The sequence below is a fragment of the Phyllobates terribilis genome, unplaced genomic scaffold (assembly GCF_046119375.1).
Source record: "Phyllobates terribilis strain yellow unplaced genomic scaffold, ASM4611937v1 Scaffold_74__1_contigs__length_7073193, whole genome shotgun sequence".
Classification (NCBI taxonomy): Eukaryota; Metazoa; Chordata; class Amphibia; order Anura; family Dendrobatidae; genus Phyllobates; species Phyllobates terribilis.
In genome coordinates, this window is record NW_027362834.1 from 4,277,945 (window position 1) to 4,300,985 (window position 23,041).

The window sequence follows — 23,041 nt, forward strand, 5'->3', positions numbered from 1 at the left end:
AGGCATTAAATGAAAGAAGTCAGTGTTCCAGCAGAGGGAGACAACGTTTCAGAAAAGGCATTGTAGCAAACCAAAAAAGAAATTTTAAGCGCAGCAGAGTAACCAGCTCACATACCTGTTAGCTCAGGTGAGTTTAAAAGGCTGCTGTTGATAACAAGGGCATTTGCTAAATAGATGGTGTGTGTGCAACAATATACTGAAAGGTCAATTATATTGTGCAGCTTATCTCACCACCTGTAGTTATTTAGGTGAAAGCTCCAAAATGCTTGCCTAATATGTCTGTTTATCCAAAAGGAAGTATAGAGGGAGAGCTAGATAGATAGCATTGCATTACATTACATTACATGGCAATGCAATGCACAGTTGCTGAAGTTGAACCAAAATGAGCTTGTCATCTGGCTTCTGCAACTTTTAACATGAAAAATCCAATGAGGAGAAGAAAAGCAAAGCCAAAGAGTCCATCCCAAAATCCGACAAACAAGCAAAATGAACAAAAAGCATTGAATTCAATTCTTTCTGATTTTAGAAACTGCATTAAAGAAGGGGTGCACCGGTCCTGGAGATACTGCAATACCAGGTCAATGCGTGGAGTGGACAGAGCAAGCTCTTTTTCCATCTCCCTGTTCTAAAAATCCATTTAATATATGGTCCCCAGATAGGGGACGTATCAGATATTAAACTGATAAGAACAGATACTACACTTGATCTTAGCCAAAAGGCCGAGAAGCGATAACCAGAATTGGTTTCCGACTACGGTGCCACCCAAGGATTCTGAAAAGTCCATTTGTGGAGATGGCCACCTGGACTCCCGTTAAGAAGACATGCTGTCAACCTCTAGATCCCTCACATGCCTGCACTTTTCGGCTTGCTGCTGCTGCAATCCACGCGTTTTAGATCTGCATAACTCCACCTCTTTTAGCACAGTACCCTCAACCCCCGGCTGTTCCCACCCGCCTCAACACCGTTGGAAGGGAGGAGAACCAATTAAGGCGGGGGGGGGGGGTGGAACGAGCTGCTGTCAACCCTTAGCAGGAGGGTTGCTGATTAATTACCTCTCCTGCTGCTGCTGCTGCTGGCTGTCCAGCAGCAGACTGAAGGTGGCTGCTGCTGTGCGCAGGTATATAAAGGCTCAGAGCCTATTATGACACGCGCAGCCAGCGTTCCATTGCCACATTCCGTCTACTGCAGGCGGGATACCTGGATGGCTGAATGTCACTGAGAAGCTCACAGAGACCGCCATAAGCAACAGTTTAAAAGAATGCCACAGACTAATCAACCAAACTTTTTGGGTTGGTTTCTCTTTTATAGTCTGCAGGCATTAAATGAAAGAAGTCAGTGTTCCAGCAGAGGGAGACAACGTTTCAGAAAAGGCATTGTAGCAAACCAAAAAAGAAATTTTAAGCGCAGCAGAGTAACCAGCTCACATACCTGTTAGCTCAGGTGAGTTTAAAAGGCTGCTGTTGATAACAAGGGCATTTGCTAAATAGATGGTGTGTGTGCAACAATATACTGAAAGGTCAATTATATTGTGCAGCTTATCTCACCACCTGTAGTTATTTAGGTGAAAGCTCCAAAATGCTTGCCTAATATGTCTGTTTATCCAAAAGGAAGTATAGAGGGAGAGCTAGATAGATAGCATTGCATTACATTACATTACATGGCAATGCAATGCACAGTTGCTGAAGTTGAACCAAAATGAGCTTGTCATCTGGCTTCTGCAACTTTTAACATGAAAAATCCAATGAGGAGAAGAAAAGCAAAGCCAAAGAGTCCATCCCAAAATCCGACAAACAAGCAAAATGAACAAAAAGCATTGAATTCAATTCTTTCTGATTTTAGAAACTGCATTAAAGAAGGGGTGCACCGGTCCTGGAGATACTGCAATACCAGGTCAATGCGTGGAGTGGACAGAGCAAGCTCTTTTTCCATCTCCCTGTTCTAAAAATCCATTTAATATATGGTCCCCAGATAGGGGACGTATCAGATATTAAACTGATAAGAACAGATACTACACTTGATCTTAGCCAAAAGGCCGAGAAGCGATAACCAGAATTGGTTTCCGACTACGGTGCCACCCAAGGATTCTGAAAAGTCCATTTGTGGAGATGGCCACCTGGACTCCCGTTAAGAAGACATGCTGTCAACCTCTAGATCCCTCACATGCCTGCACTTTTCGGCTTGCTGCTGCTGCAATCCACGCGTTTTAGATCTGCATAACTCCACCTCTTTTAGCACAGTACCCTCAACCCCCGGCTGTTCCCACCCGCCTCAACACCGTTGGAAGGGAGGAGAACCAATTAAGGGGGGGGGGGGGGGTGGAACGAGCAGCTGTCTACCCTTAGCAGGAGGGTTGCTGATTAATTACCTCTCCTGCTGCTGCTGCTGCTGGCTGTCCAGCAGCAGACTGAAGGTGGCTGCTGCTGTGCGCAGGTATATAAAGGCTCAGAGCCTATTATGACACGCGCAGCCAGCGTTCCATTGCCACATTCCGTCTACTGCAGGCGGGATACCTGGATGGCTGAATGTCACTGAGAAGCTCACAGAGACCGCCATAAGCAACAGTTTAAAAGAATGCCACAGACTAATCAACCAAACTTTTTGGGTTGGTTTCTCTTTTATAGTCTGCAGGCATTAAATGAAAGAAGTCAGTGTTCCAGCAGAGGGAGACAACGTTTCAGAAAAGGCATTGTAGCAAACCAAAAAATAAATTTTAAGCGCAGCAGAGTAACCAGCTCACATACCTGTTAGCTCAGGTGAGTTTAAAAGGCTGCTGTTGATAACAAGGGCATTTGCTAAATAGATGGTGTGTGTGCAACAATATACTGAAAGGTCAATTATATTGTGCAGCTTATCTCACCACCTGTAGTTATTTAGGTGAAAGCTCCAAAATGCTTGCCTAATATGTCTGTTTATCCAAAAGGAAGTATAGAGGGAGAGCTAGATAGATAGCATTGCATTACATTACATTACATGGCAATGCAATGCACAGTTGCTGAAGTTGAACCAAAATGAGCTTGTCATCTGGCTTCTGCAACTTTTTACATGAAAAATCCAATGAGGAGAAGAAAAGCAAAGCCAAAGAGTCCATCCCAAAATCCGACAAACAAGCAAAATGAACAAAAAGCATTGAATTCAATTCTTTCTGATTTTAGAAACTGCATTAAAGAAGGGGTGCACCGGTCCTGGAGATACTGCAATACCAGGTCAATGCGTGGAGTGGACAGAGCAAGCTCTTTTTCCATCTCCCTGTTCTAAAAATCCATTTAATATATGGTCCCCAGATAGGGGACGTATCAGATATTAAACTGATAAGAACAGATACTACACTTGATCTTAGCCAAAAGGCCGAGAAGCGATAACCAGAATTGGTTTCCGACTACGGTGCCACCCAAGGATTCTGAAAAGTCCATTTGTGGAGATTGCCACCTGGACCCCCGTTAAGAAGACATGCTGTCAACCTCTAGATCCCTCACATGCCTGCACTTTTCGGCTTGCTGCTGCTGCAATCCACGCGTTTTAGATCTGCATAACTCCACCTCTTTTAGCACAGTACCCTCAACCCCCGGCTGTTCCCACCCGCCTCAACACCGTTGGAAGGGAGGAGAACCAATTAAGGCGGGGGGGGGGGTGGAACGAGCAGCTGTCTACCCTTAGCAGGAGGGTTGCTGATTAATTACCTCTCCTGCTGCTGCTGCTGGCTGTCCAGCAGCAGACTGAAGGTGGCTGCTGCTGTGCGCAGGTATATAAAGGCTCAGAGCCTATTATGACACGCGCAGCCAGCGTTCCATTGCCACATTCCGTCTACTGCAGGCGGGATACCTGGATGGCTGAATGTCACTGAGAAGCTCACAGAGACCGCCATAAGCAACAGTTTAAAAGAATGCCACAGACTAATCAACCAAACTTTTTGGGTTGGTTTCTCTTTTATAGTCTGCAGGCATTAAATGAAAGAAGTCAGTGTTCCAGCAGAGGGAGACAACGTTTCAGAAAAGGCATTGTAGCAAACCAAAAAAGAAATTTTAAGCGCAGCAGAGTAACCAGCTCACATACCTGTTAGCTCAGGTGAGTTTAAAAGGCTGCTGTTGATAACAAGGGCATTTGCTAAATAGATGGTGTGTGTGCAACAATATACTGAAAGGTCAATTATATTGTGCAGCTTATCTCACCACCTGTAGTTATTTAGGTGAAAGCTCCAAAATGCTTGCCTAATATGTCTGTTTATCCAAAAGGAAGTATAGAGGGAGAGCTAGATAGATAGCATTGCATTACATTACATTACATGGCAATGCAATGCACAGTTGCTGAAGTTGAACCAAAATGAGCTTGTCATCTGGCTTCTGCAACTTTTAACATGAAAAATCCAATGAGGAGAAGAAAAGCAAAGCCAAAGAGTCCATCCCAAAATCCGACAAACAAGCAAAATGAACAAAAAGCATTGAATTCAATTCTTTCTGATTTTAGAAACTGCATTAAAGAAGGGGTGCACCGGTCCTGGAGATACTGCAATACCAGGTCAATGCGTGGAGTGGACAGAGCAAGCTCTTTTTCCATCTCCCTGTTCTAAAAATCCATTTAATATATGGTCCCCAGATAGGGGACGTATCAGATATTAAACTGATAAGAACAGATACTACACTTGATCTTAGCCAAAAGGCCGAGAAGCGATAACCAGAATTGGTTTCCGACTACGGTGCCACCCAAGGATTCTAAAAAGTCCATTTGTGGAGATGGCCACCTGGACTCCCGTTAAGAAGACATGCTGTCAACCTCTAGATCCCTCACATGCCTGCACTTTTCGGCTTGCTGCTGCTGCAATCCACGCGTTTTAGATCTGCATAACTCCACCTCTTTTAGCACAGTACCCTCAACCCCCGGCTGTTCCCACCCGCCTCAACACCGTTGGAAGGGAGGAGAACCAATTAAGGCGGGGGGGGGGGGTGGAACGAGCAGCTGTCTACCCTTAGCAGGAGGGTTGCTGATTAATTACCTCTCCTGCTGCTGCTGCTGCTGGCTGTCCAGCAGCAGACTGAAGGTGGCTGCTGCTGTGCGCAGGTATATAAAGGCTCAGAGCCTATTATGACACGCGCAGCCAGCGTTCCATTGCCACATTCCGTCTACTGCAGGCGGGATACCTGGATGGCTGAATGTCACTGAGAAGCTCACAGAGACCGCCATAAGCAACAGTTTAAAAGAATGCCACAGACTAATCAACCAAACTTTTTGGGTTGGTTTCTCTTTTATAGTCTGCAGGCATTAAATGAAAGAAGTCAGTGTTCCAGCAGAGGGAGACAACGTTTCAGAAAAGGCATTGTAGCAAACCAAAAAAGAAATTTTAAGCGCAGCAGAGTAACCAGCTCACATACCTGTTAGCTCAGGTGAGTTTAAAAGGCTGCTGTTGATAACAAGGGCATTTGCTAAATAGATGGTGTGTGTGCAACAATATACTGAAAGGTCAATTATATTGTGCAGCTTATCTCACCACCTGTAGTTATTTAGGTGAAAGCTACAAAATGCTTGCCTAATATGTCTGTTTATCCAAAAGGAAGTATAGAGGGAGAGCTAGATAGATAGCATTGCATTACATTACATTACATGGCAATGCAATGCACAGTTGCTGAAGTTGAACCAAAATGAGCTTGTCATCTGGCTTCTGCAACTTTTAACATGAAAAATCCAATGAGGAGAAGAAAAGCAAAGCCAAAGAGTCCATCCCAAAATCCGACAAACAAGCAAAATGAACAAAAAGCATTGAATTCAATTCTTTCTGATTTTAGAAACTGCATTAAAGAAGGGGTGCACCGGTCCTGGAGATACTGCAATACCAGGTCAATGCGTGGAGTGGACAGAGCAAGCTCTTTTTCCATCTCCCTGTTCTAAAAATCCATTTAATATATGGTCCCCAGATAGGGGACGTATCAGATATTAAACTGATAAGAACAGATACTACACTTGATCTTAGCCAAAAGGCCGAGAAGCGATAACCAGAATTGGTTTCCGACTACGGTGCCACCCAAGGATTCTGAAAAGTCCATTTGTGGAGATTGCCACCTGGACCCCCGTTAAGAAGACATGCTGTCAACCTCTAGATCCCTCACATGCCTGCACTTTTCGGCTTGCTGCTGCTGCAATCCACGCGTTTTAGATCTGCATAACTCCACCTCTTTTAGCACAGTACCCTCAACCCCCGGCTGTTCCCACCCGCCTCAACACCGTTGGAAGGGAGGAGAACCAATTAAGGCGGGGGGGGGTGGAACGAGCAGCTGTCTACCCTTAGCAGGAGGGTTGCTGATTAATTACCTCTCCTGCTGCTGCTGCTGGCTGTCCAGCAGCAGACTGAAGGTGGCTGCTGCTGTGCGCAGGTATATAAAGGCTCAGAGCCTATTATGACACGCGCAGCCAGCGTTCCATTGCCACATTCCGTCTACTGCAGGCGGGATACCTGGATGGCTGAATGTCACTGAGAAGCTCACAGAGACCGCCATAAGCAACAGTTTAAAAGAATGCCACAGACTAATCAACCAAACTTTTTGGGTTGGTTTCTCTTTTATAGTCTGCAGGCATTAAATGAAAGAAGTCAGTGTTCCAGCAGAGGGAGACAACGTTTCAGAAAAGGCATTGTAGCAAACCAAAAAAGAAATTTTAAGCGCAGCAGAGTAACCAGCTCACATACCTGTTAGCTCAGGTGAGTTTAAAAGGCTGCTGTTGATAACAAGGGCATTTGCTAAATAGATGGTGTGTGTGCAACAATATACTGAAAGGTCAATTATATTGTGCAGCTTATCTCACCACCTGTAGTTATTTAGGTGAAAGCTCCAAAATGCTTGCCTAATATGTCTGTTTATCCAAAAGGAAGTATAGAGGGAGAGCTAGATAGATAGCATTGCATTACATTACATTACATGGCAATGCAATGCACAGTTGCTGAAGTTGAACCAAAATGAGCTTGTCATCTGGCTTCTGCAACTTTTAACATGAAAAATCCAATGAGGAGAAGAAAAGCAAAGCCAAAGAGTCCATCCCAAAATCCGACAAACAAGCAAAATGAACAAAAAGCATTGAATTCAATTCTTTCTGATTTTAGAAACTGCATTAAAGAAGGGGTGCACCGGTCCTGGAGATACTGCAATACCAGGTCAATGCGTGGAGTGGACAGAGCAAGCTCTTTTTCCATCTCCCTGTTCTAAAAATCCATTTAATATATGGTCCCCAGATAGGGGACGTATCAGATATTAAACTGATAAGAACAGATACTACACTTGATCTTAGCCAAAAGGCCGAGAAGCGATAACCAGAATTGGTTTCCGACTACGGTGCCACCCAAGGATTCTAAAAAGTCCATTTGTGGAGATGGCCACCTGGACTCCCGTTAAGAAGACATGCTGTCAACCTCTAGATCCCTCACATGCCTGCACTTTTCGGCTTGCTGCTGCTGCAATCCACGCGTTTTAGATCTGCATAACTCCACCTCTTTTAGCACAGTACCCTCAACCCCCGGCTGTTCCCACCCGCCTCAACACCGTTGGAAGGGAGGAGAACCAATTAAGGCGGGGGGGGGTGGAACGAGCAGCTGTCTACCCTTAGCAGGAGGGTTGCTGATTAATTACCTCTCCTGCTGCTGCTGCTGCTGGCTGTCCAGCAGCAGACTGAAGGTGGCTGCTGCTGTGCGCAGGTATATAAAGGCTCAGAGCCTATTATGACACGCGCAGCCAGCGTTCCATTGCCACATTCCGTCTACTGCAGGCGGGATACCTGGATGGCTGAATGTCACTGAGAAGCTCACAGAGACCGCCATAAGCAACAGTTTAAAAGAATGCCACAGACTAATCAACCAAACTTTTTGGGTTGGTTTCTCTTTTATAGTCTGCAGGCATTAAATGAAAGAAGTCAGTGTTCCAGCAGAGGGAGACAACGTTTCAGAAAAGGCATTGTAGCAAACCAAAAAAGAAATTTTAAGCGCAGCAGAGTAACCAGCTCACATACCTGTTAGCTCAGGTGAGTTTAAAAGGCTGCTGTTGATAACAAGGGCATTTGCTAAATATGTGGTGTGTGTGCAACAATATACTGAAAGGTCAATTATATTGTGCAGCTTATCTCACCACCTGTAGTTATTTAGGTGAAAGCTCCAAAATGCTTGCCTAATATGTCTGTTTATCCAAAAGGAAGTATAGAGGGAGAGCTAGATAGATAGCATTGCATTACATTACATTACATGGCAATGCAATGCACAGTTGCTGAAGTTGAACCAAAATGAGCTTGTCATCTGGCTTCTGCAACTTTTAACATGAAAAATCCAATGAGGAGAAGAAAAGCAAAGCCAAAGAGTCCATCCCAAAATCCGACAAACAAGCAAAATGAACAAAAAGCATTGAATTCAATTCTTTCTGATTTTAGAAACTGCATTAAAGAAGGGGTGCACCGGTCCTGGAGATACTGCAATACCAGGTCAATGCGTGGAGTGGACAGAGCAAGCTCTTTTTCCATCTCCCTGTTCTAAAAATCCATTTAATATATGGTCCCCAGATAGGGGACGTATCAGATATTAAACTGATAAGAACAGATACTACACTTGATCTTAGCCAAAAGGCCGAGAAGCGATAACCAGAATTGGTTTCCGACTACGGTGCCACCCAAGGATTCTGAAAAGTCCATTTGTGGAGATGGCCACCTGGACTCCCGTTAAGAAGACATGCTGTCAACCTCTAGATCCCTCACATGCCTGCACTTTTCGGCTTGCTGCTGCTGCAATCCACGCGTTTTAGATCTGCATAACTCCACCTCTTTTAGCACAGTACCCTCAACCCCCGGCTGTTCCCACCCACCTCAACACCGTTGGAAGGGAGGAGAACCAATTAAGGCGGGGGGGGGGTGGAACGAGCAGCTGTCTACCCTTAGCAGGAGGGTTGCTGATTAATTACCTCTCCTGCTGCTGCTGCTGCTGGCTGTCCAGCAGCAGACTGAAGGTGGCTGCTGCTGTGCGCAGGTATATAAAGGCTCAGAGCCTATTATGACACGCGCAGCCAGCGTTCCATTGCCACATTCCGTCTACTGCAGGCGGGATACCTGGATGGCTGAATGTCACTGAGAAGCTCACAGAGACCGCCATAAGCAACAGTTTAAAAGAATGCCACAGACTAATCAACCAAACTTTTTGGGTTGGTTTCTCTTTTATAGTCTGCAGGCATTAAATGAAAGAAGTCAGTGTTCCAGCAGAGGGAGACAACGTTTCAGAAAAGGCATTGTAGCAAACCAAAAAAGAAATTTTAAGCGCAGCAGAGTAACCAGCTCACATACCTGTTAGCTCAGGTGAGTTTAAAAGGCTGCTGTTGATAACAAGGGCATTTGCTAAATAGATGGTGTGTGTGCAACAATATACTGAAAGGTCAATTATATTGTGCAGCTTATCTCACCACCTGTAGTTATTTAGGTGAAAGCTCCAAAATGCTTGCCTAATATGTCTGTTTATCCAAAAGGAAGTATAGAGGGAGAGCTAGATAGATAGCATTGCATTACATTACATTACATGGTAATGCAATGCACAGTTGCTGAAGTTGAACCAAAATGAGCTTGTCATCTGGCTTCTGCAACTTTTAACATGAAAAATCCAATGAGGAGAAGAAAAGCAAAGCCAAAGAGTCCATCCCAAAATCCGACAAACAAGCAAAATGAACAAAAAGCATTGAATTCAATTCTTTCTGATTTTAGAAACTGCATTAAAGAAGGGGTGCACCGGTCCTGGAGATACTGCAATACCAGGTCAATGCGTGGAGTGGACAGAGCAAGCTCTTTTTCCATCTCCCTGTTCTAAAAATCCATTTAATATATGGTCCCCAGATAGGGGACGTATCAGATATTAAACTGATAAGAACAGATACTACACTTGATCTTAGCCAAAAGGCCGAGAAGCGATAACCAGAATTGGTTTCCGACGACGGTGCCACCCAAGGATTCTGAAAAGTCCATTTGTGGAGATGGCCACCTGGACTCCCGTTAAGAAGACATGCTGTCAACCTCTAGATCCCTCACATGCCTGCACTTTTCGGCTTGCTGCTGCTGCAATCCACGCGTTTTAGATCTGCATAACTCCACCTCTTTTAGCACAGTACCCTCAACCCCCGGCTGTTCCCACCCGCCTCAACACCGTTGGAAGGGAGGAGAACCAATTAAGGCGGGGGGGGGGTGGAACGAGCAGCTGTCTACCCTTAGCAGGAGGGTTGCTGATTAATTACCTCTCCTGCTGCTGCTGCTGCTGGCTGTCCAGCAGCAGACTGAAGGTGGCTGCTGCTGTGCGCAGGTATATAAAGGCTCAGAGCCTATTATGACACGCGCAGCCAGCGTTCCATTGCCACATTCCGTCTACTGCAGGCGGGATACCTGGATGGCTGAATGTCACTGAGAAGCCCACAGAGACCGCCATAAGCAACAGTTTAAAAGAATGCCACAGACTAATCAACCAAACTTTTTGGGTTGGTTTCTCTTTTATAGTCTGCAGGCATTAAATGAAAGAAGTCAGTGTTCCAGCAGAGGGAGACAACGTTTCAGAAAAGGCATTGTAGCAAACCAAAAAAGAAATTTTAAGCGCAGCAGAGTAACCAGCTCACATACCTGTTAGCTCAGGTGAGTTTAAAAGGCTGCTGTTGATAACAAGGGCATTTGCTAAATAGATGGTGTGTGTGCAACAATATACTGAAAGGTCAATTATATTGTGCAGCTTATCTCACCACCTGTAGTTATTTAGGTGAAAGCTCCAAAATGCTTGCCTAATATGTCTGTTTATCCAAAAGGAAGTATAGAGGGAGAGCTAGATAGATAGCATTGCATTACATTACATTACATGGCAATGCAATGCACAGTTGCTGAAGTTGAACCAAAATGAGCTTGTCATCTGGCTTCTGCAACTTTTAACATGAAAAATCCAATGAGGAGAAGAAAAGCAAAGCCAAAGAGTCCATCCCAAAATCCGACAAACAAGCAAAATGAACAAAAAGCATTGAATTCAATTCTTTCTGATTTTAGAAACTGCATTAAAGAAGGGGTGCACCAGTCCTGGAGATACTGCAATACCAGGTCAATGCGTGGAGTGGACAGAGCAAGCTCTTTTTCCATCTCCCTGTTCTAAAAATCCATTTAATATATGGTCCCCAGATAGGGGACGTATCAGATATTAAACTGATAAGAACAGATACTACACTTGATCTTAGCCAAAAGGCCGAGAAGCGATAACCAGAATTGGTTTCCGACTACGGTGCCACCCAAGGATTCTGAAAAGTCCATTTGTGGAGATGGCCACCTGGACTCCCGTTAAGAAGACATGCTGTCAACCTCTAGATCCCTCACATGCCTGCACTTTTCGGCTTGCTGCTGCTGCAATCCACGCATTTTAGATCTGCATAACTCCACCTCTTTTAGCACAGTACCCTCAACCCCCGGCTGTTCCCACCCGCCTCAACACCGTTGGAAGGGAGGAGAACCAATTAAGGCGGGGGGGGGGTGGAACGAGCAGCTGTCTACCCTTAGCAGGAGGGTTGCTGATTAATTACCTCTCCTGCTGCTGCTGCTGCTGGCTGTCCAGCAGCAGACTGAAGGTGGCTGCTGCTGTGCGCAGGTATATAAAGGCTCAGAGCCTATTATGACACGCGCAGCCAGCGTTCCATTGCCACATTCCGTCTACTGCAGGCGGGATACCTGGATGGCTGAATGTCACTGAGAAGCTCACAGAGACCGCCATAAGCAACAGTTTAAAAGAATGCCACAGACTAATCAACCAAACTTTTTGGGTTGGTTTCTCTTTTATAGTCTGCAGGCATTAAATGAAAGAAGTCAGTGTTCCAGCAGAGGGAGACAACGTTTCAGAAAAGGCATTGTAGCAAACCAAAAAAGAAATTTTAAGCGCAGCAGAGTAACCAGCTCACATACCTGTTAGCTCAGGTGAGTTTAAAAGGCTGCTGTTGATAACAAGGGCATTTGCTAAATAGATGGTGTGTGTGCAACAATATACTGAAAGGTCAATTATATTGTGCAGCTTATCTCACCACCTGTAGTTATTTAGTTGAAAGCTCCAAAATGCTTGCCTAATATGTCTGTTTATCCAAAAGAAAGTATAGAGGGAGAGCTAGATAGATAGCATTGCATTACATTACATTACATGGCAATGCAATGCACAGTTGCTGAAGTTGAACCAAAATGAGCTTTTCATCTGGCTTCTGCAACTTTTAACATGAAAAATCCAATGAGGAGAAGAAAAGCAAAGCCAAAGAGTCCATCCCAAAATCCGACAAACAAGCAAAATGAACAAAAAGCATTGAATTCAATTCTTTCTGATTTTAGAAACTGCATTAAAGAAGGGGTGCACCGGTCCTGGAGATACTGCAATACCAGGTCAATGCGTGGAGTGGACAGAGCAAGCTCTTTTTCCATCTCCCTGTTCTAAAAATCCATTTAATATATGGTCCCCAGATAGGGGACGTATCAGATATTAAACTGATAAGAACAGATACTACACTTGATCTTAGCCAAAAGGCCGAGAAGCGATAACCAGAATTGGTTTCCGACTACGGTGCCACCCAAGGATTCTGAAAAGTCCATTTGTGGAGATGGCCACCTGGACTCCCGTTAAGAAGACATGCTGTCAACCTCTAGATCCCTCACATGCCTGCACTTTTCGGCTTGCTGCTGCTGCAATCCACGCGTTTTAGATCTGCATAACTCCACCTCTTTTAGCACAGTACCCTCAACCCCGGCTGTTCCCACCCGCCTCAACACCGTTGGAAGGGAGGAGAACCAATTAAGGCGGGGGGGGGTGGAACGAGCAGCTGTCTACCCTTAGCAGGAGGGTTGCTGATTAATTACCTCTCCTGCTGCTGCTGCTGGCTGTCCAGCAGCAGACTGAAGGTGGCTGCTGCTGTGCGCAGGTATATAAAGGCTCAGAGCCTATTATGACACGCGCAGCCAGCGTTCCATTGCCACATTCCGTCTACTGCAGGCGGGATACCTGGATGGCTGAATGTCACTGAGAAGCTCACAGAGACCGCCATAAGCAACAGTTTAAAAGAATGCCACAGACTAATCAACCAAACTTTTTGGGTTTGTTTCTCTTTTATAGTCTGCAGGCATTAAATGAAAGAAGTCAGTGTTCCAGCAGAGGGAGACAACGTTTCAGAAAAGGCATTGTAGCAAACCAAAAAAGAAATTTTAAGCGCAGCAGAGTAACCAGCTCACATACCTGTTAGCTCAGGTGAGTTTAAAAGGCTGCTGTTGATAACAAGGGCATTTGCTAAATAGATGGTGTGTGTGCAACAATATACTGAAAGGTCAATTATATTGTGCAGCTTATCTCACCACCTGTAGTTATTTAGGTGAAAGCTCCAAAATGCTTGCCTAATATGTCTGTTTATCCAAAAGGAAGTATAGAGGGAGAGCTAGATAGATAGCATTGCATTACATTACATTACATGGCAATGCAATGCACAGTTGCTGAAGTTGAACCAAAATGAGCTTGTCATCTGGCTTCTGCAACTTTTAACATGAAAAATCCAATGAGGAGAAGAAAAGCAAAGCCAAAGAGTCCATCCCAAAATCCGACAAACAAGCAAAATGAACAAAAAGCATTGAATTCAATTCTTTCTGATTTTAGAAACTGCATTAAAGAAGGGGTGCACCGGTCCTGGAGATACTGCAATACCAGGTCAATGCGTGGAGTGGACAGAGCAAGCTCTTTTTCCATCTCCCTGTTCTAAAAATCCATTTAATATATGGTCCCCAGATAGGGGACGTATCAGATATTAAACTGATAAGAACAGATACTACACTTGATCTTAGCCAAAAGGCCGAGAAGCGATAACCAGAATTGGTTTCCGACTACGGTGCCACCCAAGGATTCTGAAAAGTCCATTTGTGGAGATGGCCACCTGGACTCCCGTTAAGAAGACATGCTGTCAACCTCTAGATCCCTCACATGCCTGCACTTTTCGGCTTGCTGCTGCTGCAATCCACGCGTTTTAGATCTGCATAACTCCACCTCTTTTAGCACAGTACCCTCAACCCCCGGCTGTTCCCACCCGCCTCAACACCGTTGGAAGGGAGGAGAACCAATTAAGGCGGGGGGGGGTGGAACGAGCAGCTGTCTACCCTTAGCAGGAGGGTTGCTGATTAATTACCTCTCCTGCTGCTGCTGCTGCTGGCTGTCCAGCAGCAGACTGAAGGTGGCTGCTGCTGTGCGCAGGTATATAAAGGCTCAGAGCCTATTATGACACGCGCAGCCAGCGTTCCATTGCCACATTCCGTCTACTGCAGGCGGGATACCTGGATGGCTGAATGTCACTGAGAAGCTCACAGAGACTGCCATAAGCAACAGTTTAAAAGAATGCCACAGACTAATCAACCAAACTTTTTGGGTTGGTTTCTCTTTTATAGTCTGCAGGCATTAAATGAAAGAAGTCAGTGTTCCAGCAGAGGGAGACAACGTTTCAGAAAAGGCATTGTAGCAAACCAAAAAAGAAATTTTAAGCGCAGCAGAGTAACCAGCTCACATACCTGTTAGCTCAGGTGAGTTTAAAAGGCTGCTGTTGATAACAAGGGCATTTGCTAAATAGATGGTGTGTGTGCAACAATATACTGAAAGGTCAATTATATTGTGCAGCTTATCTCACCACCTGTAGTTATTTAGGTGAAAGCTCCAAAATGCTTGCCTAATATGTCTGTTTATCCAAAAGGAAGTATAGAGGGAGAGCTAGATAGATAGCATTGCATTACATTACATTACATGGCAATGCAATGCACAGTTGCTGAAGTTGAACCAAAATGAGCTTGTCATCTGGCTTCTGCAACTTTTAACATGAAAAATCCAATGAGGAGAAGAAAAGCAAAGCCAAAGAGTCCATCCCAAAATCCGACAAACAAGCAAAATGAACAAAAAGCATTGAATTCAATTCTTTCTGATTTTAGAAACTGCATTAAAGAAGGGGTGCACCGGTCCTGGAGATACTGCAATACCAGGTCAATGCGTGGAGTGGACAGAGCAAGCTCTTTTTCCATCTCCCTGTTCTAAAAATCCATTTAATATATGGTCCCCAGATAGGGGACGTATCAGATATTAAACTGATAAGAACAGATACTACACTTGATCTTAGCCAAAAGGCCGAGAAGCGATAACCAGAATTGGTTTCCGACTACGGTGCCACTCAAGGATTCTGAAAAGTCCATTTGTGGAGATGGCCACCTGGACTCCCGTTAAGAAGACATGCTGTCAACCTCTAGATCCCTCACATGCCTGCACTTTTCGGCTTGCTGCTGCTGCAATCCACGCGTTTTAGATCTGCATAACTCCACCTCTTTTAGCACAGTACCCTCAACCCCCGGCTGTTCCCACCCGCCTCAACACCGTTGGAAGGGAGGAGAACCAATTAAGGCGGGGGGGGGGGTGGAACGAGCAGCTGTCTACCCTTAGCAGGAGGGTTGCTGATTAATTACCTCTCCTGCTGCTGCTGCTGCTGGCTGTCCAGCAGCAGACTGAAGGTGGCTGCTGCTGTGCGCAGGTATATAAAGGCTCAGAGCCTATTATGACACGCGCAGCCAGCGTTCCATTGCCACATTCCGTCTACTGCAGGCGGGATACCTGGATGGCTGAATGTCACTGAGAAGCTCACAGAGACCGCCATAAGCAACAGTTTAAAAGAATGCCACAGACTAATCAACCAAACTTTTTGGGTTGGTTTCTCTTTTATAGTCTGCAGGCATTAAATGAAAGAAGTCAGTGTTCCAGCAGAGGGAGACAACGTTTCAGAAAAGGCATTGTAGCAAACCAAAAAAGAAATTTTAAGCGCAGCAGAGTAACCAGCTCACATACCTGTTAGCTCAGGTGAGTTTAAAAGGCTGCTGTTGATAACAAGGGCATTTGCTAAATAGATGGTGTGTGTGCAACAATATACTGAAAGGTCAATTATATTGTGCAGCTTATCTCACCACCTGTAGTTATTTAGGTGAAAGCTCCAAAATGCTTACCTAATATGTCTGTTTATCCAAAAGGAAGTATAGAGGGAGAGCTAGATAGATAGCATTGCATTACATTATATTACATGGCAATGCAATGCACAGTTGCTGAAGTTGAACCAAAATGAGCTTGTCATCTGGCTTCTGCAACTTTTAACATGAAAAATCCAATGAGGAGAAGAAAAGCAAAGCCAAAGAGTCCATCCCAAAATCCGACAAACAAGCAAAATGAACAAAAAGCATTGAATTCAATTCTTTCTGATTTTAGAAACTGCATTAAAGAAGGGGTGCACCGGTCCTGGAGATACTGCAATACCAGGTCAATGCGTGGAGTGGACAGAGCAAGCTCTTTTTCCATCTCCCTGTTCTAAAAATCCATTTAATATATGGTCCCCAGATAGGGGACGTATCAGATATTAAACTGATAAGAACAGATACTACACTTGATCTTAGCCAAAAGGCCGAGAAGCGATAACCAGAATTGGTTTCCGACTACGGTGCCACCCAAGGATTCTGAAAAGTCCATTTGTGGAGATGGCCACCTGGACTCCCGTTAAGAAGACATGCTGTCAACCTCTAGATCCCTCACATGCCTGCACTTTTCGGCTTGCTGCTGCTGCAATCCACGCGTTTTAGATCTGCATAACTCCACCTCTTTTAGCACAGTACCCTCAACCCCCGGCTGTTCCCACCCGCCTCAACACCGTTGGAAGGGAGGAGAACCAATTAAGGCGGGGGGGGGTGGAACGAGCAGCTGTCTACCCTTAGCAGGAGGGTTGCTGATTAATTACCTCTCCTGCTGCTGCTGCTGCTGGCTGTCCAGCAGGAGACTGAAGGTGGCTGCTGCTGTGCGCAGGTATATAAAGGCTCAGAGCCTATTATGACACGCGCAGCCAGCGTTCCATTGCCACATTCCGTCTACTGCAGGCGGGATACCTGGATGGCTGAATGTCACTGAGAAGCTCACAGAGACCGCCATAAGCAACAGTTTAAAAGAATGCCACAGACTAATCAACCAAACTTTTTGGGTTGGTTTCTCTTTTATAGTCTGCAGGCATTAAATGAAAGAAGTCAGTGTTCCAGCAGAGGGAGACAACGTTTCAGAAAAGGCATTGTAGCAAACCAAAAAAGAAATTTTAAGCGCAGCAGAGTAACCAGCTCACATACCTGTTAGCTCAGGTGAGTTTAAAAGGCTGCTGTTGATAACAAGGGCATTTGCTAAATAGATGGTGTGTGTGCAACAATATACTGAAAGGTCAATTATATTGTGCAGCTTATCTCACCACCTGTAGTTATTTAGGTGAAAGCTTCAAAATGCTTGCCTAATATGTCTGTTTATCCAAAAGGAAGTATAGAGGGAGAGCTAGATAGATAGCATTGCATTACATTACATTACATGGCAATGCAATGCACAGTTGCTGAAGTTGAACCAAAATGAGCTTGTCATCTGGCTTCTGCAACTTTTAACATGAAAAATCCAATGAGGAGAAGAAAAGCAAAGCCAAAGAGTCCATCCCAAAATCCGACAAACAAGCAAAATGAACAAAAAGCATTGAATTCAATTCTTTCTGATTTTAGAAACTGCATTAAAGAAGGGGTGCACCGGTCCTGGAGATACTGCAATACCAGGTCAATGCGTGGAGTGGACAGAGCAAGCTCTTTTTCCATCTCCCTGTTCTAAAAATCCATTTAATATATGGTCCCCAGATAGGGGACGTATCAGATATTAAACTGATAAGAACAGATACTACACTTGATCTTAGCCAAAAGGCCGAGAAGCGATAACCAGAATTGGTTTCCGACTACGGTGCCACCCAAGGATTCTGAAAAGTCCATTTGTGGAGATGGCCACCTGGACTCCCGTTAAGAAGACATGCTGTCAACCTCTAGATCCCTCACATGCCTGCACTTTTCGGCTTGCTGCTGCTGCAATCCACGCGTTTTAGATCTGCATAACTCCACCTCTTTTAGCACAGTACCCTCAACCCCCGGCTGTTCCCACCCGCCTCAACACCGTTGGAAGGGAGGAGAACCAATTAAGGCGGGGGGGGGGTGGAACGAGCAGCTGTCTACCCTTAGCAGGAGGGTTGCTGATTAATTACCTCTCCTGCTGCTGCTGCTGCTGGCTGTCCAGCAGCAGACTGAAGGTGGCTGCTGCTGTGCGCAGGTATATAAAGGCTCAGAGCCTATTATGACACGCGCAGCCAGCGTTCCATTGCCACATTCCGTCTACTGCAGGCGGGATACCTGGATGGCTGAATGTCACTGAGAAGCTCACAGAGACCGCCATAAGCAACAGTTTAAAAGAATGCCACAGACTAATCAACCAAACTTTTTGGGTTGGTTTCTCTTTTATAGTCTGCAGGCATTAAATGAAAGAAGTCAGTGTTCCAGCAGAGGGAGACAACGTTTCAGAAAAGGCATTGTAGCAAACCAAAAAAGAAATTTTAAGCGCAGCAGAGTAACCAGCTCACATACCTGTTAGCTCAGGTGAGTTTAAAAGGCTGCTGTTGATAACAAGGGCATTTGCTAAATAGATGGTGTGTGTGCAACAATATACTGAAAGGTCAATTATATTGTGCAGCTTATCTCACCATCTGTAGTTATTTAGGTGAAAGCTCCAAAATGCTTGCCTAATATGTCTGTTTATCCAAAAGGAAGTATAGAGGGAGAGCTAGATAGATAGCATTGCATTACATTACATTACATGGCAATGCAATGCACAGTTGCTGAAGTTGAACCAAAATGAGCTTGTCATCTGGCTTCTGCAACTTTTAACATGAAAAATCCAATGAGGAGAAGAAAAGCAAAGCCAAAGAGTCCATCCCAAAATCCGACAAACAAGCAAAATGAACAAAAAGCATTGAATTCAATTCTTTCTGATTTTAGAAACTGCATTAAAGAAGGGGTGCACCGGTCCTGGAGATACTGCAATACCAGGTCAATGCGTGGAGTGGACAGAGCAAGCTCTTTTTCCATCTCCCTGTTCTAAAAATCCATTTAATATATGGTCCCCAGATAGGGGACGTATCAGATATTAAACTGATAAGAACAGATACTACACTTGATCTTAGCCAAAAGGCCGAGAAGCGATAACCAGAATTGGTTTCCGACTACGGTGCCACCCAAGGATTCTGAAAAGTCCATTTGTGGAGATGGCCACCTGGACTCCCGTTAAGAAGACATGCTGTCAACCTCTAGATCCCTCACATGCCTGCACTTTTCGGCTTGCTGCTGCTGCAATCCACGCGTTTTAGATCTGCATAACTCCACCTCTTTTAGCACAGTACCCTCAACCCCCGGCTGTTCCCACCCGCCTCAACACCGTTGGAAGGGAGGAGAACCAATTAAGGCGGGGGGGGGGTGGAACGAGCAGCTGTCTACCCTTAGCAGGAGGGTTGCTGATTAATTACCTCTCCTGCTGCTGCTGCTGCTGGCTGTCCAGCAGCAGACTGAAGGTGGCTGCTGCTGTGCGCAGGTATATAAAGGCTCAGAGCCTATTATGACACGCGCAGCCAGCGTTCCATTGCCACATTCCGTCTACTGCAGGCGGGATACCTGGATGGCTGAATGTCACTGAGAAGCTCACAGAGACCGCCATAAGCAACAGTTTAAAAGAATGCCACAGACTAATCAACCAAACTTTTTGGGTTGGTTTCTCTTTTATAGTCTGCAGGCATTAAATGAAAGAAGTCAGTGTTCCAGCAGAGGGAGACAACGTTTCAGAAAAGGCATTGTAGCAAACCAAAAAAGAAATTTTAAGCGCAGCAGAGTAACCAGCTCACATACCTGTTAGCTCAGGTGAGTTTAAAAGGCTGCTGTTGATAACAAGGGCATTTGCTAAATAGATGGTGTGTGTGCAACAATATACTGAAAGGTCAATTATATTGTGCAGCTTATCTCACCACCTGTAGTTATTTAGGTGAAAGCTCCAAAATGCTTGCCTAATATGTCTGTTTATCCAAAAGGAAGTATTGAGGAAGAGCTAGATAGATAGCATTGCATTACATTACATTACATGGCAATGCAATGCACAGTTGCTGAAGTTGAACCAAAATGAGCTTGTCATCTGGCTTCTGCAACTTTTAACATGAAAAATCCAATGAGGAGAAGAAAAGCAAAGCCAAAGAGTCCATCCCAAAATCCGACAAACAAGCAAAATGAACAAAAAGCATTGAATTCAATTCTTTCTGATTTTAGAAACTGCATTAAAGAAGGGGTGCACCGGTCCTGGAGATACTGCAATACCAGGTCAATGCGTGGAGTGGACAGAGCAAGCTCTTTTTCCATCTCCCTGTTCTAAAAATCCATTTAATATATGGTCCCCAGATAGGGGACGTATCAGATATTAAACTGATAAGAACAGATACTACACTTGATCTTAGCCAAAAGGCCGAGAAGCGATAACCAGAATTGGTTTCCGACTACGGTGCCACCCAAGGATTCTGAAAAGTCCATTTGTGGAGATGGCCACCTGGACTCCCGTTAAGAAGACATGCTGTCAACCTCTAGATCCCTCACATGCCTGCACTTTTCGGCTTGCTGCTGCTGCAATCCACGCGTTTTAGATCTGCATAACTCCACCTCTTTTAGCACAGTACCCTCAACCCCCGGCTGTTCCCACCCGCCTCAACACCGTTGGAAGGGAGGAGAACCAATTAAGGCGGGGGGGGGGTGGAACGAGCAGCTGTCTACCCTTAGCAGGAGGGTTGCTGATTAATTACCTCTCCTGCTGCTGCTGCTGCTGGCTGTCCAGCAGCAGACTGAAGGTGGCTGCTGCTGTGCGCAGGTATATAAAGGCTCAGAGCCTATTATGACACGCGCAGCCAGCGTTCCATTGCCACATTCCGTCTACTGCAGGCGGGATACCTGGATGGCTGAATGTCACTGAGAAGCTCACAGAGACCGCCATAAGCAACAGTTTAAAAGAATGCCACAGACTAATCAACCAAACTTTTTGGGTTGGTTTCTCTTTTATAGTCTGCAGGCATTAAATGAAAGAAGTCAGTGTTCCAGCAGAGGGAGACAACGTTTCAGAAAAGGCATTGTAGCAAACCAAAAAAGAAATTTTAAGCGCAGCAGAGTAACCAGCTCACATACCTGTTAGCTCAGGTGAGTTTAAAAGGCTGCTGTTGATAACAAGGGCATTTGCTAAATAGATGGTGTGTGTGCAACAATATACTGAAAGGTCAATTATATTGTGCAGCTTATCTCACCACCTGTAGTTATTTAGGTGAAAGCTCCAAAATGCTTGCCTAATATGTCTGTTTATCCAAAAGGAAGTATAGAGGGAGAGCTAGATAGATAGCATTGCATTACATTACATTACATGGCAATGCAATGCACAGTTGCTGAAGTTGAACCAAAATGAGCTTGTCATCTGGCTTCTGCAACTTTTAACATGAAAAATCCAATGAGGAGAAGAAAAGCAAAGCCAAAGAGTCCATCCCAAAATCCGACAAACAAGCAAAATGAACAAAAAGCATTGAATTCAATTCTTTCTGATTTTAGAAACTGCATTAAAGAAGGGGTGCACCGGTCCTGGAGATACTGCAATACCAGGTCAATGCGTGGAGTGGACAGAGCAAGCTCTTTTTCCATCTCCCTGTTCTAAAAATCCATTTAATATATGGTCCCCAGATAGGGGACGTATCAGATATTAAACTGATAAGAACAGATACTACACTTGATCTTAGCCAAAAGGCCGAGAAGCGATAACCAGAATTGGTTTCCGACTACGGTGCCACCCAAGGATTCTGAAAAGTCCATTTGTGGAGATGGCCACCTGGACTCCCGTTAAGAAGACATGCTGTCAACCTCTAGATCCCTCACATGCCTGCACTTTTCGGCTTGCTGCTGCTGCAATCCACGCGTTTTAGATCTGCATAACTCCACCTCTTTTAGCACAGTACCCTCAACCCCCGGCTGTTCCCACCCGCCTCAACACCGTTGGAAGGGAGGAGAACCAATTAAGGCGGGGGGGGAGGGTGGAACGAGCAGCTGTCTACCCTTAGCAGGAGGGTTGCTGATTAATTACCTCTCCTGCTGCTGCTGCTGCTGGCTGTCCAGCAGCAGACTGAAGGTGGCTGCTGCTGTGCGCAGGTATATAAAGGCTCAGAGCCTATTATGACACGCGCAGCCAGCGTTCCATTGCCACATTCCGTCTACTGCAGGCGGGATACCTGGATGGCTGAATGTCACTGAGAAGCTCACAGAGACCGCCATAAGCAACAGTTTAAAAGAATGCCAAAGACTAATCAACCAAACTTTTTGGGTTGGTTTCTCTTTTATAGTCTGCAGGCATTAAATGAAAGAAGTCAGTGTTCCAGCAGAGGGAGACAACGTTTCAGAAAAGGCATTGTAGCAAACCAAAAAAGAAATTTTAAGCGCAGCAGAGTAACCAGCTCACATACCTGTTAGCTCAGGTGAGTTTAAAAGGCTGCTGTTGATAACAAGGGCATTTGCTAAATAGATGGTGTGTGTGCAACAATATACTGAAAGGTCAATTATATTGTGCAGCTTATCTCACCACCTGTAGTTATTTAGGTGAAAGCTCCAAAATGCTTGCCTAATATGTCTGTTTATCCAAAAGGAAGTATAGAGGGAGAGCTAGATAGATAGCATTGCATTACATTACATTACATGGCAATGCAATGCACAGTTGCTGAAGTTGAACCAAAATGAGCTTGTCATCTGGCTTCTGCAACTTTTAACATGAAAAATCCAATGAGGAGAAGAAAAGCAAAGCCAAAGAGTCCATCCCAAAATCCGACAAACAAGCAAAATGAACAAAAAGCATTGAATTCAATTCTTTCTGATTTTAGAAACTGCATTAAAGAAGGGGTGCACCGGTCCTGGAGATACTGCAATACCAGGTCAATGCGTGGAGTGGACAGAGCAAGCTCTTTTTCCATCTCCCTGTTCTAAAAATCCATTTAATATATGGTCCCCAGATAGGAGACGTATCAGATATTAAACTGATAAGAACAGATACTACACTTGATCTTAGCCAAAAGGCCGAGAAGCGATAACCAGAATTGGTTTCCGACTACGGTGC

General features: G+C 44.9%; 18 non-coding genes across 18 annotated transcripts; all 18 read right to left on the bottom strand.

Annotated features, from left to right (window-relative positions):
* Positions 1–540: 540 nt before the first annotated feature.
* LOC141195532 (U2 spliceosomal RNA) lies at positions 541–731 on the bottom strand. The gene has a single exon (XR_012268117.1). It is a non-coding gene; the product is annotated as a U2 spliceosomal RNA (small nuclear RNA).
* A 1,122-nt stretch (positions 732–1,853) lies between these two features.
* Positions 1,854–2,044, bottom strand: LOC141195533 (U2 spliceosomal RNA). The gene has a single exon (XR_012268118.1). It is a non-coding gene; the product is annotated as a U2 spliceosomal RNA (small nuclear RNA).
* Positions 2,045–3,166: 1,122 nt separating this feature from the next.
* On the bottom strand, positions 3,167–3,357 carry LOC141195535 (U2 spliceosomal RNA). Its single transcript, XR_012268120.1, has one exon. It is a non-coding gene; the product is annotated as a U2 spliceosomal RNA (small nuclear RNA).
* A 1,118-nt stretch (positions 3,358–4,475) lies between these two features.
* On the bottom strand, positions 4,476–4,666 carry LOC141195536 (U2 spliceosomal RNA). The gene has a single exon (XR_012268121.1). It is a non-coding gene; the product is annotated as a U2 spliceosomal RNA (small nuclear RNA).
* A 1,122-nt stretch (positions 4,667–5,788) lies between these two features.
* LOC141195537 (U2 spliceosomal RNA) lies at positions 5,789–5,979 on the bottom strand. Its single transcript, XR_012268122.1, has one exon. It is a non-coding gene; the product is annotated as a U2 spliceosomal RNA (small nuclear RNA).
* Positions 5,980–7,095: 1,116 nt separating this feature from the next.
* LOC141195538 (U2 spliceosomal RNA) lies at positions 7,096–7,286 on the bottom strand. The gene has a single exon (XR_012268123.1). It is a non-coding gene; the product is annotated as a U2 spliceosomal RNA (small nuclear RNA).
* Positions 7,287–8,405: 1,119 nt separating this feature from the next.
* Positions 8,406–8,596, bottom strand: LOC141195539 (U2 spliceosomal RNA). Its single transcript, XR_012268124.1, has one exon. It is a non-coding gene; the product is annotated as a U2 spliceosomal RNA (small nuclear RNA).
* Positions 8,597–9,716: 1,120 nt separating this feature from the next.
* Positions 9,717–9,907, bottom strand: LOC141195540 (U2 spliceosomal RNA). The gene has a single exon (XR_012268125.1). It is a non-coding gene; the product is annotated as a U2 spliceosomal RNA (small nuclear RNA).
* A 1,120-nt stretch (positions 9,908–11,027) lies between these two features.
* On the bottom strand, positions 11,028–11,218 carry LOC141195818 (U2 spliceosomal RNA). The gene has a single exon (XR_012268394.1). It is a non-coding gene; the product is annotated as a U2 spliceosomal RNA (small nuclear RNA).
* A 1,120-nt stretch (positions 11,219–12,338) lies between these two features.
* On the bottom strand, positions 12,339–12,529 carry LOC141195541 (U2 spliceosomal RNA). Its single transcript, XR_012268126.1, has one exon. It is a non-coding gene; the product is annotated as a U2 spliceosomal RNA (small nuclear RNA).
* Positions 12,530–13,644: 1,115 nt separating this feature from the next.
* Positions 13,645–13,835, bottom strand: LOC141195542 (U2 spliceosomal RNA). The gene has a single exon (XR_012268127.1). It is a non-coding gene; the product is annotated as a U2 spliceosomal RNA (small nuclear RNA).
* Positions 13,836–14,954: 1,119 nt separating this feature from the next.
* LOC141195543 (U2 spliceosomal RNA) lies at positions 14,955–15,145 on the bottom strand. The gene has a single exon (XR_012268128.1). It is a non-coding gene; the product is annotated as a U2 spliceosomal RNA (small nuclear RNA).
* Positions 15,146–16,266: 1,121 nt separating this feature from the next.
* LOC141195544 (U2 spliceosomal RNA) lies at positions 16,267–16,457 on the bottom strand. The gene has a single exon (XR_012268129.1). It is a non-coding gene; the product is annotated as a U2 spliceosomal RNA (small nuclear RNA).
* A 1,119-nt stretch (positions 16,458–17,576) lies between these two features.
* LOC141195546 (U2 spliceosomal RNA) lies at positions 17,577–17,767 on the bottom strand. The gene has a single exon (XR_012268131.1). It is a non-coding gene; the product is annotated as a U2 spliceosomal RNA (small nuclear RNA).
* A 1,120-nt stretch (positions 17,768–18,887) lies between these two features.
* Positions 18,888–19,078, bottom strand: LOC141195548 (U2 spliceosomal RNA). The gene has a single exon (XR_012268132.1). It is a non-coding gene; the product is annotated as a U2 spliceosomal RNA (small nuclear RNA).
* Positions 19,079–20,198: 1,120 nt separating this feature from the next.
* LOC141195549 (U2 spliceosomal RNA) lies at positions 20,199–20,389 on the bottom strand. Its single transcript, XR_012268133.1, has one exon. It is a non-coding gene; the product is annotated as a U2 spliceosomal RNA (small nuclear RNA).
* Positions 20,390–21,509: 1,120 nt separating this feature from the next.
* On the bottom strand, positions 21,510–21,700 carry LOC141195550 (U2 spliceosomal RNA). Its single transcript, XR_012268134.1, has one exon. It is a non-coding gene; the product is annotated as a U2 spliceosomal RNA (small nuclear RNA).
* Positions 21,701–22,822: 1,122 nt separating this feature from the next.
* Positions 22,823–23,013, bottom strand: LOC141195920 (U2 spliceosomal RNA). The gene has a single exon (XR_012268491.1). It is a non-coding gene; the product is annotated as a U2 spliceosomal RNA (small nuclear RNA).
* Between the last annotated feature and the right edge of the window lie 28 nt (positions 23,014–23,041).